The 18,381-nt window shown below is 40.6% G+C and overlaps 1 protein-coding gene across 3 annotated transcripts in view; it reads right to left on the minus strand.

The window, feature by feature from the left end:
• The window catches only part of GPM6A (glycoprotein M6A), a 170,876-nt gene that overhangs the window by 60,034 nt on the left and 92,461 nt on the right, over nt 1-18,381 (minus strand). The window lies entirely within an intron of this gene.

Below are 18,381 nucleotides of genomic sequence, written 5' to 3' on the forward strand. Positions count from 1 at the left end.
CAAATGCAAATAAAAGTAAGACCATGTACATTCTAAATATATATATATATATATATATATATATATAATCACACACAGCTTATAAATATGCCAAGATTCTAATAAGAAAATAGATGAGAAACACGGGTTTGATTCTGAGCCAAACCATGAAACCCCTTCTCAAGCAACAATGCTGACAGATTTAGTAAAAACTTTTGCTAGAGGAGGAATTAATGTTAAACATTAGTAAAATGCAGGATTATTTTCAGCTGGAAAAAAATAAATGCACACCCAGGGGAACAGAGAAGGTGAACATGCACTGTAGATACCCAACAGCAGGTCAGTATGTCTCTCCTCTTTGTCTCTCCTCTTGTCTGTGCAGCAGATGACAATGTATACATGACTGGACTGCTTGAACAGCTGTGATCTGTCCATGAAGTTCATGCCTTACTCCCCCCTCATAGAAAAATATGACTACCAACAGTAAGAATGGATTTTGAGACTCTCCCAAGACAATGTATCATTGTTGGGGTTGGGGAAGCATGCAACATCAGAACATGGTCAGTAGTGCAATCCTGTTCTCCTTCATGGATGGAGCCCTCTACATGTGGATAACATGAAGGGGGCTTTTGTGAGCAGCTTTACATAATACAGATATAATTCTCATGTAACTTACATATCTCTTGTGAGGAGAGGTACATGAGCTGGCTGAACATTGATAGCAAGCATCCACATGCATGCATGGAAAAGACGTGCAAATTTCAGGAGTGGATAAAAGAGAAAGAAAACACAACTGCACTTCCCCGTTGTGACACTTCCCAGTTCCATGCAAAGCTGTCCCAAAACTCAACAGAAGAGACAAATTCCTACCATTATGTTCTACCACTGGAGGAAACATCATGGAATTGATTTCCTGTATAATGCATGAATGGAAGGAAAGAGGTGACAGCAGCCCAGGTTGGCCCAAGAAACAAGGTAGAGGAAAAGATTTAGGATGGACAGATGATGTCTTAAGTTGGTGTTGGAATTAGCACGAGAAGCATAAGGCCATGTGTCTTTTTCAGCATGGGTGCTTCTGGTATATGTGCTTATCTTATTGACTCAACATGAACTGCATACACTGTATAAGTTTGTGTGCTCATTTTAGCTATAGGTAGGAGTATTTGGCAGGTGCATTTCACTAAACCCAAAGGTACCTAGTGAACCTTGTTAATACATAAAACTTTTGTTTCACTATCAAAATGAACTCAGTGATATGAAGCTATTTGTTTGGATCTAGAGAATGCAAGCTGTGCATGGTTGAACAAGTGAAAGAACGTTAAACCATCTCTAAAACTAGGAACATAAATATAGACCATCAAATACAATGGAGTTTCATAACTATATTCTCTCTATCAAAAAGTTCAATCAGAGCTGCCCTGCTTTGCTGCCAATGCCACACCACACCTGCCCTCAGTGTGTCCACTTTTAGTACAGACAGACCAGGCAAGGAAGTAGACCATGTGACTCCTGCATTGACATCTCACATCAGCACTGTGACATAATAACCTTAAGGGGGCAACACGTCAGGTAGCAATGAAGATGGGAGCTATTTTTCACTTACTGAATGCTTTGGCTAGAGGTTTTGGTAACCTTCATACAGTTCTCTTCTTAACTTCTCAAAGAGGCACACACTGAATTAATGCCAGGCTTTGTACAGCTTTTGAAACAGGTAGCACCTGTGTAACAAATGTGGTAAAAATCTTTCTCACATAGGAAAAGATGAAAAACCTTTGCACTGTGCATCTGTTAGCCAGACACCTCCTCATGCACAACTGAGTTCAAGGGCTTTATTCAATGTTTTACTATAAGATGTGTAGATACCTATTCCAGATCAAGGAACTTGGACTATCACAATGAAAAACTACAAGCGGTAAAGGTTAAGGATCATATTCTGGCCAAAGGCTTCCCAGGATAGAGATTAGCATGTCTTGAAAAACAGATCACTGCTGCTCTCAGCATGTGGCTCAGCATGGTAGACAGCATGTATCTTTAGTTTTCCAGATCATAATGAAATATAACATCTCTTTCCCCATTCTGCATTTATTTTCATCTGCCTCATTTTAAGGCAACTTGTGTTATCTCTTGCACTCAAAAAGGAGAATAAAAATTAATACTGATTACTGGTTAACAGCAGTATATGGAGGAAAATATTAATACCACATTTAGGTATGAGCACCAAATATACAATTTTAAAATGCTGACCATTCTAAAATGCAATATTCTAACTGTAGAAATACTACTGCTGCAGAAGCTCCGTTTCAATTGTTGCTGAATTTTGAAGCATCAATAAAGGAATCAAAAAGTTGTATTAAATATTGTTTCAATGTTGGGGTAACTAACATGTGCTTTTCAGATGTTGCTGAACTACAACTTTCATCAGACCCAGCCAGCATGGCTAGTGGTGAGGGACAGTGTCGACTGCAGCCTCTACGAAATCTGGAGGGTGCCACCTTGGCTACACTTGAAATACCTCCCTTTTCTGAGGAGTCCAAATTCTCAGCCGTTCGACAAGACATCAAAAGAAGACACATCATACATACGCTTTGCTGGGAAAGCAAATTGAAATGTGCTTAATTTCTTTGGTGCAGGCAAGTGTTTGTACATCTGCTTTATTGCTGTGGGAAGCATTACCTAATAAAATGCAACAAGAAACATTTGACTGAATCTTCAGAACATTTCCAAATGAGCCTAGTTTGGGAAACCATTCAAAAACAATGAAGTCATAAACAAGGACCGGGGCCAGGTGGTCCTCATCCTTCCTATCCCACTGCCTGATTTGTTACCAGACTTTAAGCTAGAGCACTCAAATTCCACTGTAACAGCCAACTCTGGCTTCACACAAGCCAGGATCTATGTGCCAACCCGACATACAGAGGGAGGAGAGAAGAGGAAAGGCAAGGGAGAAGTGCTTGTCCCCACAGCTTATTCCTCACTTCATAAACAGGGTTTATGAATCCTCATATGAACTGGGCCACTGAGTCACAAGCCACCAACATTCGTTCAGACTCAGTTCACACATTGCCTTTCTAACATGGAAGTGCAGGGGCTGGATTAGTCCTCTTGTCTTGTTCTGATGACAGGCAGAGGTAGCTTAAAACCAGCAGTGCCACCCAGACACACATTTAAAGTCCTGCCGCACAACTTCCTTCCAGATGTGTTGCTAGGGCACCATAAAGGTAGACTGGGCTGCCAGTTGTGTTCATGCCAAATAAATCACACACAAGCAGAATTCAACCCACATTCTTACCACCCCATAATCATTACGTAAGGCTGATTCACACAACCATCTGTGCGCATGGGAGCTGTGAGGAAATGTTGGCTGCTGATAGATTATTTCAAAAATCACTTTTTGAGAAATTATGATGGCATGCAAAAAGCTGGATCCAGCATGCAGCAATTGATGCACACAGCCAGTTCACTATAATCTGTAAACCAACATGGAAAGGCTTTTCAAAGGTTCTTGCCACTGACCCAATGGTGGTTTGAATTAGACTAATCATTCTTAAATGTTGTCAAACCTGTAATATTCATAACCTGCACCATTTAATAAAACAGATACTTTTCTAATCATCAACCTTCTGTGTACATATAAAAACTGTATATAATCCACAGTGCTTAAAAAATGTAAAAACATAATAAAACAAAGCTAACACTAATACAGAATGGATGTACTCTCGCCCATAAATAATGATCATTCACAGAGAGGGAGCTGTACTCTTCCAACAACAAGCTCTACTGTCTGAGCTTATTTTCTGAATGACTTTTACTTGCCAAAACTGGAAATGAACCCACCCTTATATAATCCCCTTCACAAAGGGCTTTGGACTCCATATAGAGACAGCTCTACATAAAGGCAACTGCTAATCTTCTCTTGAATGAAAAGAATTAGATTTGTAAAACATAATTCATCAGTTGGTATTTCTGTGGAGTCCCTAGAGAGTTATTTTTAGACTTTTTTTAAAAAAATGTTCCCTGCAGCAGTGGAATCCCTTCTTCAAATCTTCCACTGGTTTAATTGAACTACATCCCCACAAGGTAGATAACCAACCCTCAACTTTAGTAGGCACCACATAAGTGTGTGAGAATTTATTATTAGTATTAGTATTAGTATTGCTTTTTCAGGGGGTATTGTGGTTGTTTTGTTGTTGTTGTTGTTACGATTTATTAACCACCTTCTAAACAATAAACTCACTGTGATTTATGCATACATTAATTAAAAACAGTTATAAACACAAAACTACAGGTGCATTTAAGACAAAACTAAAAACTTAGTTTTTAAGTATAAAACTATAAATATTGCTAGAAAAAACTTTAACACCACATCTAATTCTTTGGTGACCTTCAGTCCTGCAAAATAAGACATCTTGACAAGCATTACTGCAATATAACTGTCATTAAAGACCTATGGGAATTTGCCCCATCAAAAAGTTGCTCTGTCTCAAATATATGTGCCTAATAAGTGATAAGGAATTTCATAGGAAATTGTCAAAAGAGGATCCCAGCATCACCCACTAGCCTCATATTATGTATTATTTATTCAAATTCATAAACCATCCAACACCCAAGGCTTAGGGTAGGTAGGGTTTTTCTAAAAGTAGGTTGATCTTAAACGTATCAAAAGCGATAAGAAGCCAGTTTAGACAAATTACCTGAATGCTCATTAAACAATAGATAGCAAAGTTTCAGTGGCTGAGCTAGTCTCCTATCCTCAAAACAGGATATCCATTATCTAAAACATCTCTGACAGGTACCACCTACCAGTTATAATCATTGCCTTCAGTACATAGATGCCATGTCACGTTCTGCATCTGTCAACAATCCTTCACAGTGACAAACTCATGAAGTATGTCACAATCAAATTATGAAGGCATAGGAGTATTTCTCATTGAGGCTGTAAACCTGTTTACAGCCTTACATGATGTACTGTTTCTTCATGAAAAAAGATTATTTCAGAGATAACTGCCATTGCAGGGGGACGCATATGCTAAAACCCTTCTCCCTGGGAACAATTTGTGGATGAATATTCAACTACGTCACCAAGATTTACCATTTCCATGATAACTAGTCTAGAAACAAGACAGCAAGTTCCCTTGCTCTCAGGGATGCGGAACCTCCGGCCCGTGGGCCAATCTTGGCCTGTGATGCCGTTTTCCCCAACCCACACCCATTTGTCAATCAACTGATGTCACCGGATGATGTCAACTAGGGAACTCACTGCAGGCAATGCACTGCTGAAGCAAACCACTGCAAAGAGGAGGAGTGAATCCTCTCCTCACCAGCTGGTGAGTGGAAAATTCAATCCTTCTGGGTACTGTTTGCCAGAGTGTTCCTCACAGGGAATGTCAGATGAATGACAGGTGGGTAGCTGTTCGTTCATGGGGTGGGGAGATAAAGATCTCATAGTTCCCTTGCTTGGTTATTTACTTCCAAGGAGTCCTACAATCTTTTCATGCCATGAATAGTGCTAATCTCTACAGGAACAAATCACAAAGAAATCTTACCTTTGCCTCTATGTTGAATAATCCCCTTTTCTAAAGGAAAGCATTTTTTAAAGGGCTTTGCAGGGGTGCTTGTGAAATTCAGCTTTGTGACTTCCTCCACCTCTCATACAGCCCCAACTAAAATAATGCTCCAGAGAGATGGAGGATTCCCTGAAGCAGATTTTGGCAGTGTACATGGAGAAGACCAAAAGCTAAATGCATTTTAAAAGAAAAAAAATAAAATGTGTAAATAGAGATAAAGTTGTCTATAAATACCATTTTGTTTTAATGAAATACTATTTAAATGTGAACTTTTGTGCAGATTTTTTTATTAAATGCAAACAAAAGTGGAAATGGGAGAGAACTATTTTATTCATTTTTATTTATTAACTTTGTATCCTGCCCTTCTTCACAAAGGAGCCCAGGGAAGCAAACATCAAAATTATGAATGTGAAATTGCCAGAAACTGGAAATAGGTTCGTCTAAACATCCCTATATAAACATTTGCTTCTACTTCTTCTGTTGCAGTATCTGAAAAGCAGCTCACATATTTTACTTGTGAGTAGGGCTCATGAACTCAAAACATTTACCTGATGTTCACAGATCTTACCATGAATAAGATTCACAAGCCCCACTTCATGTATTATGTGCAGAATCCCCCCACACTGGATAGCTCAGTTGGTTAAAGTGTGGTGCTGATAACGCCAAGGTTGCAGGTTCAGTCCCCGTATTGGACAACTGCATATTTCTGCATTGCAAGGTTTTGGATTAGATGATTCTCAGTGTACCTTTCAACTCAGCAATTCCATGATTCTGCTGCCTGGTGTTTAAAGTGGTTCTTAGAAGAGCTTCAAAACAATTTGCAGTGCAGGTTGGGTGGGTCATTGGGTTACAGCTGCCACCTTTTGACCAGGCAAATTATAGACGGTTCAGGGGGACAAGGAAGGTGCATAATATTATGTTATATGATCACAATATAATCATGGGTATCTAATCACATCATTTTAATTAGCTGACTTAGTAAGCACTGTGCTATCACAGTATTAAGTACTGCCCAATTGTGTTATCCTACCTAGCAATTCTAGAATTTTCAGAACGAATATGATCCAAACAAAAATATTAGTATGTGCTGCCAATTGGATTAAAAAAACACACACTTTCCTTTATAATATCTTTAAAGTATACTTGCTACAGCTCTTTGTAATCCATGCCCCCACCTGAAGAAACACACATTTCTGAAACCAAAGACAAGACAAATTTCTGCCTTAACAAAGGTAAAGGTAAAGGACCCTTGACAGTTAAGTCCAGTTGCGAACGACTCTGGGGTTGCAGTGCTCATCTCCCTTTACTGGCCGAGAGAGCCAACATTTGTCCGCAGACAGTTTTTCAAGGTCATGTGGCCAGCATGACTAAGCCGCTTCTGGCGAAACCAGAACAGCACACGGAAATGCAGTTTACCTTCTGGCTGGAGCAGTACTTATTTATCTACTTGCACTCTGACGTGCTTTTGAACTGCTAGGTTGGCAGGAGCTGGGACCTCACCCCGTCGCATGGATTCGAACCACCGACCTTCTGATCGGCAAGCCCTAGGCTCAGTGATTTAGACCACAGCACCACCCGGGTCCCATGCCTTAACAAAATGTATGGACAAATTCTGTGGTGGTGGTGTGTGTGAATGATTTCCACTTACGGTGGGCAGATCCTTGAAATATGAGCAATCTCCTTTTAAAATTATTAATGGGTAGCATTCCTTTAAAACTGCTGCCCCCCCCTTCATCAAGTAGCCATTAAGTCAAAATGAACCATGAAGATCAAGCATTTTGTCCTGACCTGGCCATATATTTAACTTCATTTATATTACACTAGATTGTATTTGTGTGTAACTAGCAGCAACAGGAAGCTGTAGCCCTAAGCCCCAGGGAAGACACTTTTTGCTTGCTATTATGCTTTTTACAAGCAGCAGTGGGCAATTCCATTTTGTACCTATGTCTTTTAGGGAGCTCTGTATTTCTACAAATCACATGGGTTCTTTGTATACCACAGTACAGGCATTGCACCTGTGAGAATTTCATATATAATCTCTCTCATAATGCATACCAGAATTATTTTTAAAATGAGAAAGATTAGAGCAAAGTATAAGGTACACAATTAATATTATTGTCTAACGCTGTGGTCTGAATTTAGAACAGTGTAAGATTGGGATGCTAGCAGGACATGGTTTCTATAGCAACTGAACCAGAGATAGAGAGGTGCTATTAACTGGGTGCATGTAAGCAAAGCTGAGTTCATCTTTAGCTGATAAAAACAAAAAAACCCAGTGTTTTCCAAGTATCGTTAAGGTTTAGGAAATATGTACATTTTAAAGGACAGACAAAAAGGTTTATGCTTAAAGGTTGCTTTTTTTTAAAGGTTACTTCAGGATTGTGGCTCAAATGGTTATACCTAGGATGCTTTGGCCAAGGTAAGAAGAAACCAAAGGAATGACCTTGCCCAAATATCCCTGCCTAAAAACTGTGACCCTCAGATGGGGCACAACTAAGAAAACCACAGGTCCAAGAAGTGCTCTTAGTATGCACTAGAATCCAGGGTTTTAGTGTTGCAACTGCAGCCCTCTGGAATCAGTTACCACTTGAAATTAGACAGGTACCTAGTGTTTCAATATTTATGTGGCTACTAAATACATTTTTGTTTAATGAAGCTTTCCTTGAAGTGTGACCCTGTTATTTCATGCAATAATAACTGAAGGATGGTAGAAATGGTAGTAAGATGGTAGTCTGATGATTTTTTTGCAGGCATACATTGGAGATATTGCAGGTTCAGTTCCAGACCACCACAATAACAAGATCTATTTATTTTTGTTTGTTTCCCAGTCCATTAAAAAGTTATGTTTACTGTAGTAACATACTATAGTATGCTAAGCCCTGGCTGCAGGGGTGGGAGAGGGAAAATCCAACTGCAGAAAAAACCCTGTGTTTATGCAAAACATAAAATCAACATGACATTCTATTTTTAGTTTTGCTTACTAAAATATGTTAATTTAATTCCCAGTAAATTTAGGGCAAAATATCAGAAAGCCCACATTGCTGACTGCAGTAGCTTATTTCTGCTAGTGATGGGATTATATATTTCTGACATCCCGCAGTGCAAAAAATTAGTCTTTAGGTTAATGCACATCAAGAAATTAAGGGTAGTGACTTCTATATATGCCACTCCATAATATGTAAGCTATCCTCCACCCATATTCCTCTGCCCGATTCCACAGTAAAATTATTTATATTTGCAATTTCTCTCCCTACCACCCTTTGTTTTGAACTGGGCTTAGTTTTCTGCAAAGGAGTTCCACAGTCACACATTTGTTTTTTTTACAAACAGATGGCATCCTCCATTCTGTATCCATAGTACAGCCACCTGCTGCTCTGCCCTTAATCATTGCTGTGCCTCCAATGATGGCATCTTCCTCTATGTGTGCAATTACCAAACAAAATCACAGTGTTTTAAGACCAACACAACAGCGGAACAGAAATTGGCCAAATCTTAGTTGCAACTGAAGCATACTAGCTAGGGCTGTGATTTATAATTTATTTAACAGCAATAACTAGAAGAGTGCTGTAAAGATTGTTGAAAGGCACTGTCACAAAATTATAGCACATTTTCATGAGTCCTAAGTCAGTGCATCTCACACCCAGCATGGACCCCTCCATGTGAAAGAAAGACAGACAGACAGACAGGTTCTCATGGAGGTTTAGTTAAAGCCTGGCCAGCTTTAATCGAAGGGCTTCATTGAGGAGGAACATAATTAATTGTTTTCCACGTTTCTAGCTTATATCTTGGTTTGAAGTACATGCAACAGCTTCAAATTTACAAGCATAAACTCCCAGGAAAGAAAAGATTCATAGCAATGATTAGCAAACTGATTAGCACACTCTTCTTGCTCAAGAAGCATATGCATCACGTGTTGACAAAATAATATTTAAATGAAAATATTGTTCAAAAGCAGTGTTAGAAACTGAGATATGAAAGCTAGGAGCTAAATGGCACCTTAAACCTAGGTTATGGGCACCCCAACGGAGTGTCTAGGCACGCTTTTTTTAATAACAAGAATAGAAAGCTGAAAATGAATGAACTACAGCTAAAATCTTATGTTCATTTTTCACAAGGTCTAGTCCTCACCTGAAGACTGCAAAAAACAAATCCATACTTCCCCTGCCTTCCTCCCTAATATTCTTTTGAGGGTCCCTTCTCCAGTCATCAGAGAGTGGCTGGAAGTGGGGAGGCAGAAAAGGTCCTCCTTTCCTTCCAGCAGTGGCAGTTTTAATCTGAAATCTTAGGTGCAGTACTGCACCCAGAGCTCAGAAACTGCTCACACTGATGAAACTCCCTGTCACAAAATGCACCTAGAGCAATGGGAGTTTTGAACGCTGTTCAAAAGTTGAGAGTTCTGAATTGCTCCTATTAGGAGCAGCGACCTCTGGGTTCAGTTATTTTCCAGGAAGCATCCCAGTTTCTCAACCAGTTATTTCACTATGAATAGCCAAGGCAAATCACGTCAGTGTTCCTTGGAAGGCACAGGACTACTATGTTTACTCCTCTGCCCTCCTCTTCCTGTTATCTAACTCTTCCAGAAGTCAAACTCCCACTCTTTTGCAGTGTTTCTCACCTGTGGTTGATGTACAGAGTCTCTAGCCCATGTATTGTAACCACTTATGTTAAATGAGCAGCTAAAATGAGCGTAGCAATATGAAGTTGTAAGGCCAATGGTTCAGTTGCTACAGCTGATGCACATTCAGGGTCAGTTTATGTTCCAACTTCAATCCTTTTTATGTAATAATTTTTTTCAGCTGAACAGTTAAAGGTGGTATTCAATGAAAGTTTCCTGTCTGGAACCCTGGAGAGCTACTGTCAGTCAATTTAGACAATAATGGGCTAGATAGACCAATGGTCTGACTTGGTATAACACAGATTCCTATGTTCCGATCCATAATCTACTATGGTGACACCCAGCAGTTGTCCTTTGCAGAAGTCTTCCCCTGCCCTGCAACCTGAACCCTTTTTAACTGAGGGTGCCAGGAATTGATCTTGAGACCCTTCATGTGCAAAGCATGGATCTCTGATTGAGCTATGCTCCCATTCCCACAATATGTGGCAAAAGTTTATAAATCTAGATCCACACTCCACAACCGTCAAATAACGTTTCGTTCCTTCAATTAGCTATCCGGTAAATGTCTCTATGACACTACACTAAAGAACACTTTTCAGTCACTGGAAAAGTTGTGTGCTAAATGTAGTGCAGGGTGTCCTCAGCGTGCCCTTTTAATACTATGATATGATTAAACAAATATCTAAAGACATCTTTGCGTCCACGGGAGAGAAAGCTGGGCTAAGTTTTCTTCTATTAAGAAAAGAGAACACTTGATAAAGTACAGCCCTCCAGCAAGTTTGTAGAACAATGGTGGCTGAGTAAGAAGAACAATGACCATTTACAACCATGAGGCAGAATGAGGCATCCAACTCAGGGGGCAAATGCTGAGGGTAGAAAGTGGATATCACTGCTAACCTGCTGCCCTTAAGGTACAATGGCAAATTCTGCCCCAAACTGCCCAGTCTGGCCAGCTTTTGAACATGGAATAAAGGGTGGTGGCATCTTGTATTTTGCTTAAGGCCACAAAATATATTGGGCTTGCGCTGGTTATTGGACACAGTCTACTGGAAAATATAGCACATCAAAATTAACAGGAACAGTGCAGCAGGAACACAGGCTTTCACAATTCCCTTTCATTTCAGTGGGACATGCAGAGGGGAACTTCTCAGTATTATTGTTGTTGTAGTTGTTGTAGTTGTTGTTAAAAGTTGTATACCACCCTTCACCTGCATTTCTCAGGGGGGTTCACAGCATAACAATACAAGATAAAAACACAAAAGACCTAATAAAAAGAAGAAGAAAATGAAACAATAACAACCCCTTCCACCCTCTCCCATGAAACATTTAAATGATATAGGATGTTAGCCAAAGGCTTGGTTGAAGAGGAACACTTTCACCTAGCGCTTAAAGCTGCATATTGAGGCACCAAAGGATCTCCTACATCATGGGTAGACAAACAAAGGCCCGGCGGCCAAACGCCTTCTAAATCTGGCCCGTGGACGGTCTGGGAATCAGCGTGTTTTTACATGAGTAGAATGTGTGCTTTTATTTAAAATGCATCTCTGGGTTATTTGTGGGGCATAGGGATTCATTCATTTTTTTCTTTTTCAAAATATAGTCCTGCCCCCCACAAGGTCTGAGGGACTGTGGACCGGCCCCCTGCTGAAAAAGTTTGCTGACTCCTGTACCTGCATGCTAAAAATTCAAAGACTCAAACAGTTTCATGATAGAATAGTATACTGCTAACTGCCTAATTTTCACTCCATTTTGTATGGCTGTGCAAGTTCCCATCTTATCCTTACAGTAACTAGAAAGGAGAATGAAACCTGATACAACAGCCTACTGCAAATGATGGGGAAAGGGCTTTTTAAATGGTCTATTGGGGGCTACCAAATGATTTAAGGGTGCATTTGCTTCCTTCATTTTGTCCTTAAGACTGTGCCATTACCAAACTTTCTGCAAAAAGTAGGGTTAGACATGGGGCCAGTCACTGTGGCAATACAGGGGATGGCCGGGATGGAGGTGGGGTCACAGTCAGCCCTGCTAAGCAACAGTGTAAAGCAACCTGATTCAGGCAATGCATGGAATAGATGGAGACATGAATTAGTGGCTCAATGGCGTGTTTGCTCCATTTGGACTCTGCTTTAGAAAAATATAGGTAGGTAGGTAGGTAGGTAGGTAGGTAGGTAGCTGGGTTGGTCTGCTGCCGTGATCGAAACAAAATACGTAAAAGAATTCCTTCCAGTAGCACCTTAGAGACCAACTAAGTTTGTTATTGGTATGAGCTTTCGTGTTTAAAAAAATATATTAGACTGGCACTGACATTCATAATTGGCTTTATATATAACCAACAAATCTTCATTGGTTAGGTGTCTGAGAGAAAGCCAGGGGGGGAGGGAGAGAGAGAGAGAGAGAGAGAGAGAGAGAGAGAGAGAGAGAGAGATGTACTGGTCACAAAATTGGAAGTATATACAGAAAACATGCATATGCAGGAGCGAGATCTTGGCAGCAAGTCCCATACCCATCTATATGTATTTACTGTACAGTTTCTCTGTGTGTATGAAATGTACACACAGGCAAGTGTGGTTTTTCGGAGCAGTTGGGAACCAAGTTTCTGCATGGCTTTCACCTACCCATAAAGCAAGTGCATAAAGACTGTACAGGTGATACAGCCAACATGCAAAGGTCACCACAATCCCACACCTTCCTTCATGTTTGTTTTATTCAGTTGCATGAATAGGACTATAGAGAGTGTGGGTGTGTGATTGAGAGCCTGTGTATTTCAGAGATCACTATGCAATTATAGGACTAAAGCACACATAGTTGCGTACTGCGTCATTGGATAGTTTCAGATGTTTCAGCAGAAAAATCTGTGCCATCACAAAGGTTCAAGATGCAAAACCCACCTGAAAAGCATATTGTCATAATTTTGACAGTGGCATATATGAAAAAGGAGGTGGGAGGAACAATGTCAACGAGGGTTGAATTTAAGCAAATGCAGTAACAACCTGGACTCGTGAGAATAAGGAATAATTCTAAAGATTTCATAAAGGAGAAACGTTTTAAATTAAAAAGATTGTGAAGTCACTGTCCTACACTTCAAACAGTTTTATTTCTTGCTTAATGTAAATATTAAATTGCAGTTGTAAGTTTTGTTTTACTATACTTTTAGAAATTGTTCATGTTTGAGTTTATAATACTAGTGCTTAAAGACGTGTGTATATGCCATATGTATGCGTACATGCACACACACGCATAAAAGTTTTATCCCAGAGCTAAGAGATATTAGCCAACATTACAACAACTCCAATTGCATGCAAATACATTCTAACAACATCTTGCAGAAAATACATGTCCCTTTCCCTCTTTCTCGAAGTATGAGTGATTAACACACATAGGATCTAAGGGGACACACATAGTACTAGGCATAGTAGCCAACTCCTAGGGGCCAAGGTCCCCTCAACCTCCCTAATGAAATGTTTGAGGGGGCTGGGGGTCCCCAAAGTTGATGAACATTGCCACTCTTGTGATTGATTGAGCAAAGTGGGGCTTACCGTGACACCCCTGGTACTAAGACCAAACAGAATGAATTCTTTTCTCAAGGGTAGCACCACTGAACTCAGCAGTGCTGAAATAGTGCTACTGAAAGGAGAAGCAGACCAGTCATCATGAAAGCTATTCTCAAAAGCAACCAAAAAGGCCATGATCGGTATAACACACTGTAAATCAACATGCAACAAAATCAATTGAAGCATTACATGGTCAGTGCATCTACCAATTTACAGCAAACTAAGGCAAATCAAAAATATGGATGGCAAAGTACTGCAATAAGGAATCAATAACATGACTGAGGAAATATGTATGTCAAATAGGTCTTGACATTTTAGAGCAGCAAAGCAATCCCTGTGTTTGGAAAATGAAGAATTGTCCTGCACCCAACATGGGTTTTACTGTTGTACAAACCCTTCTAAAATACCATTTCAGATACAAGAAGTCATCTACAAATTAAAATTGGACAAGCAGAAGAAGATCTTATAAACATGTCTTTGGGAAGCCTTTTCTACCTCTGGGTTTATTTCCCTCACATAGATTTGCTGCAGGAGCATTGGAGTCTTCAGGGTACAGTGGTACCTCGGGTTACATACGCTTCAGGTTACAGACTCCGCTAACCCAGAAATAGTGCTTCAGGTTAAGAACTTTGCTTCAGCATGAGAACAGAAATCGTGCTCCGGCGGCGCAGCAGCAGCAGGAGGCCCCATTAGCTAAAGTAGTGCTTCAGGTTTAAGAACAGTTTCAGGTTAAGTACGGACCTCTGGAATGAATTAACTACTTAACCCAAGGTACCACTGTATATTCAAGACTCCCCTATCTTCTTCAAGAGGAGACAGTTCTCTATGGAAACACAGGAACTCTGTGTGTGACTGGAGTGCACCCAGAATCAAGGTGACATTTTTCAGCATAAGCCTTAACTAGTGTATTTTTGTATTTAAGATCCCAAAGCACCTGAACTAGTTTCATTTATAAGATTAGGCAACACCAATATGGGTAGTGACACTTTTTGTGAAGTGACACCCAAACAAACAATGAACTGAGTGATCTTATTAGAATCTACTAATGAATAGCTGGCTGAGTTTAGGATCAATGCTGGGACTTCAGTATCCTCGGGCTCAAGAAATAAATTAATTCTTAACAGGAAACATGGAGCAAAAGAAAGGGGAAGAGCAAATCACAGATCTTCATTAGCTCTTACCATCAAATAAAGCTGCCTTGAGGGCATTCTACTGAATGAAGCATTGCACATTTGACTTGGCCATGAACATTATATAGGATCAAAGGAATCAAGGCATTTGTTTAGAACACACAAGTCACAGACTTTTATAGGTGTTTTAGTGAATTCTTCTTTCCAAGAGCAACCAAGCTAGCCACCTATATTTATTGATAGTTAAACCAGTATTTTCATAGGTTTAGAACCTTTTAAAGTGATGAAAAAATCTGACTTCTATTCTTTTCCTTCGCCAAGTCATATTCTTTAAGCCCTCCTCCATGAAGTATGGTAACTTGTCCTGAACATGACCAATAATGTCAAACATTGTTGATTTCTTACTAACTTTTAAGTATTTTCTTTTTAGAAGAACCACATAAGAGAATTCCAGTTATGCTTTGATGATGAAGACTTAATTTGAGTCTTTGAATTTTTAGCATCTAGACTTGTCCTTCAAAAAATGTGAAATGCGGGATTTTTTCTGCTCTTCTACAAAACTAGAATCTCTGAAATTTTCCATGTAAAATTGCTAGCAACTAGCAGAATGGCCAGGAGACATTGAAGTGATGCCAGTCCACTCAGTAGTACAGCACCCATTAAGTTCCCCAGGTCTGAGCTATTCATTGAGAAACCGGGTTCATCCTACTCATGTGATCTAAACTTTAACTTCATTAGACATTGCAAAAGCACAGAAGATATAGGGGATCGTGGATGACTGACTAGAACAGGGGCTGGCAAAATTTTTTAGCTGCGGACCAGTCCACTGTCCCTCAGACCTTGTGGCGGGCCGGAGAAGCAGGACGGGGGGGGGGGAGCTGAAAAAAGAGGTGAGGGGGCAAGTAGTCCTCCTCCCCACCCCCAGCCACTGTGCTTACCTTCCCTGGGGCTGCTGCTTCCTTGGGGGTAGGCAGAACAAAGCCCACAGGAGCACCAGGGCAGGGGCAGGAAGATGAGTGGAGCGAAAGGGCTGGCTCTGGAGAGGGGCTGCTTAAAATGGTGTTCAGCCAGGCCAGGCCAGCCCCCTTCCTCCTCTAGGCAGGATGGGGAGAAGCCAGGAGGAGGCAGGGAGGAGGCGCCACAGCGGTGTGGGAGGGGACAGAATGGCGCAGGAAAAAATGGCGCAGAATCCCCATGCTGATCCACGGACAGTCTGTGGGCCAGATCCTGAAGGCAATTGGGTCTGAACCGGCCCGCTGACCTTAGTTTGCCGACCCCTGGACTAGAAGCTATCTACATGCTTCTTTCTTATTCCCTTTCTCCCACTACACTCTGCGCCAAAAAGAAAAAAAAGGAGGGAGAGTTAAAATCAGGCAGTAAGAAGACACCTGAAAAGCTACAACAGTGGTGGCATTAGCAATGGCAGTTGCTGTCACCGTATTTGGCCAGCCAGTGGCTTCCTGTTGTCATCCTCTATCCAAATGTCTTTTCCAGACACATGCTGATACTATTTTACAAAAGTAAAATGATCATTATGGACTGCAGGAGCGGAGACGCGAACCCGGTTCCCCAGATTACGAGACTACCGCTTTTAACCACTACACCACACTGGCTTCTAACATGTCTGCTATTGAAAACACACACACATACACACAGTAGGCAGTTGCATATATGTGTGTGTGTGTGTGTGTTTGTGTTTATATGTGTCACTGTGAATACCTCTACAGCAAGACATCAAGGAGGTTATATAAGCTCTGACAACTCTAATGTTGGTCATGAAAACCCATGAATTGTCAGTGGCCTTTTCTTCCAATGTCCCTCCACTCTGGAAAAATAAAATCTGAATTTTCTCTGTTTCCAACTTATGAAAATACGAAGGGAGGGAGAGAGAAGATCTTCAATAAGCGGATTCCTTCTTATGTCACTGTCCTACTTTCAAGCTGCATCACATGAAAGCAATTTTGCATGCACTTAAATGTGGTTACACATAGTACTTCCATTACCCACATTATACACTCAGAATTTAAACAGAAGACAGTTTCTATATTTTATCATATCTGTTGAATAAATTATTCACATCTCATTTATGAATGCTCCATTTAATAGCACAATATAAATAAATCACTTTCAGCCAATGCATTCCCAAAGGATTTCAAATGAAGAATTTTGATCTTCTACTTTGTTTCTCCGACTCTTTGTTCACAAATAATTTGTCAATGCAGCCTTCTTTGAATTGATTATAAATGTCTACTATCTGTTATCTGGAAATTCTTTATTGACACTGTTTGGAGATTATTTTCATAAGCAATTGGGGGAAGGAAGCTTGAAGAGGCTGACAGTGTACAATCCTCGCCTTTTCAAAATTATGAAAAGAGTCTGGGAGAGAAACTCATCTGAGTGGTTGTGTGCTTTGGGGAGAACTGGGTGACATGGCAACTCGTTCTAGCTGACATCAAGCCACAAAGAACCAGAAGCTGTAACCACTCTACTAAGCAGAGTATTGAATCTCAGAATCCAAAATGACTGTCAGATGAGAGAGAGTTTAACAAGGCTTGCATGATGTGTAGGGAAAAACAGACCATGGGGAACAGAGTGTAGGCACTTCTCCATGAGTGGTGGTGGGATTTAGAACTGAACTATGTAGCCACTAAGAACCCTAAAGATTCGAACTTCCCTCTGTATGCTGCTAGTAGAGGTTTACATAGTAGTGGTAAGGATTGGAAACCATTTCCCAGAATAAGTTTGAGTGGGAAGGCAGAATCCAAGTGACAGAACTTGGCTAGACTATAGAACAGGGCTTGCCAACCCAATGCCCACAGGTGCTGTAGAATTCACAAAGGCTTTCACTGGCACCCCTGGGCAAATGCGCTAGGTACTGGGCTTTCATTTTTTTAAAAAAAGGTATGATTCTAGACTTCCTGGGGCAGTAAGTTATGAGATAAGATGTGCAGGTATCTTTTAAGCAATTCCTTTGAAATGGCAGTAAGTGTGATGTGGCTACCTTATATCTTTTTACTGGTACTGAGGCATGTTCCTTGCTATTAAACAGCAACAGCAACAGTGTGTGTTTGTGTGTGTGTGTGTGTGTGTGTGAGAGAGAGAGAGAGAGAGAGAGAGAGAGAGAGACTGAGGAGCAGAGATCACAAAATACTCATTCTGCACAATCAGGACTTGCCATAGTAACCACAAGGCTGTCTGGGGTAGCTGTCTCTCTAATTTTGTGTTATGCCACACTCTGCATTGCAGCCATTTCGTGTTAGGTCATGCTTACCCCAGAGCAGCTGTTTTGTGACTGGCACCCCCAACACCCTCTCTAAATTGTAAATGTGCCCACTGGTCCAATAAAGCTGGCAACCCCTGTTCCAGGAGATGCTGACCTTAGTCAAGGAATTGAAGTTTGATGTGCTGCTGCAGCAAAATGCTGTCTCTTACAAAATTCTATTTTGTAAGAACTAGAAAGCATGTGGCTGATTCAGATGATATTCTTCAGGCCTAGTGGTGATGCTGCCAAGATTAGCTCTTCCATATTATACAGGGACAGA

This window comes from Podarcis tiliguerta (assembly GCF_965153285.1).
Source record: "Podarcis tiliguerta genome assembly, chromosome: 9".
NCBI classification, from domain to species: domain Eukaryota; kingdom Metazoa; phylum Chordata; class Lepidosauria; order Squamata; family Lacertidae; genus Podarcis; species Podarcis tiliguerta.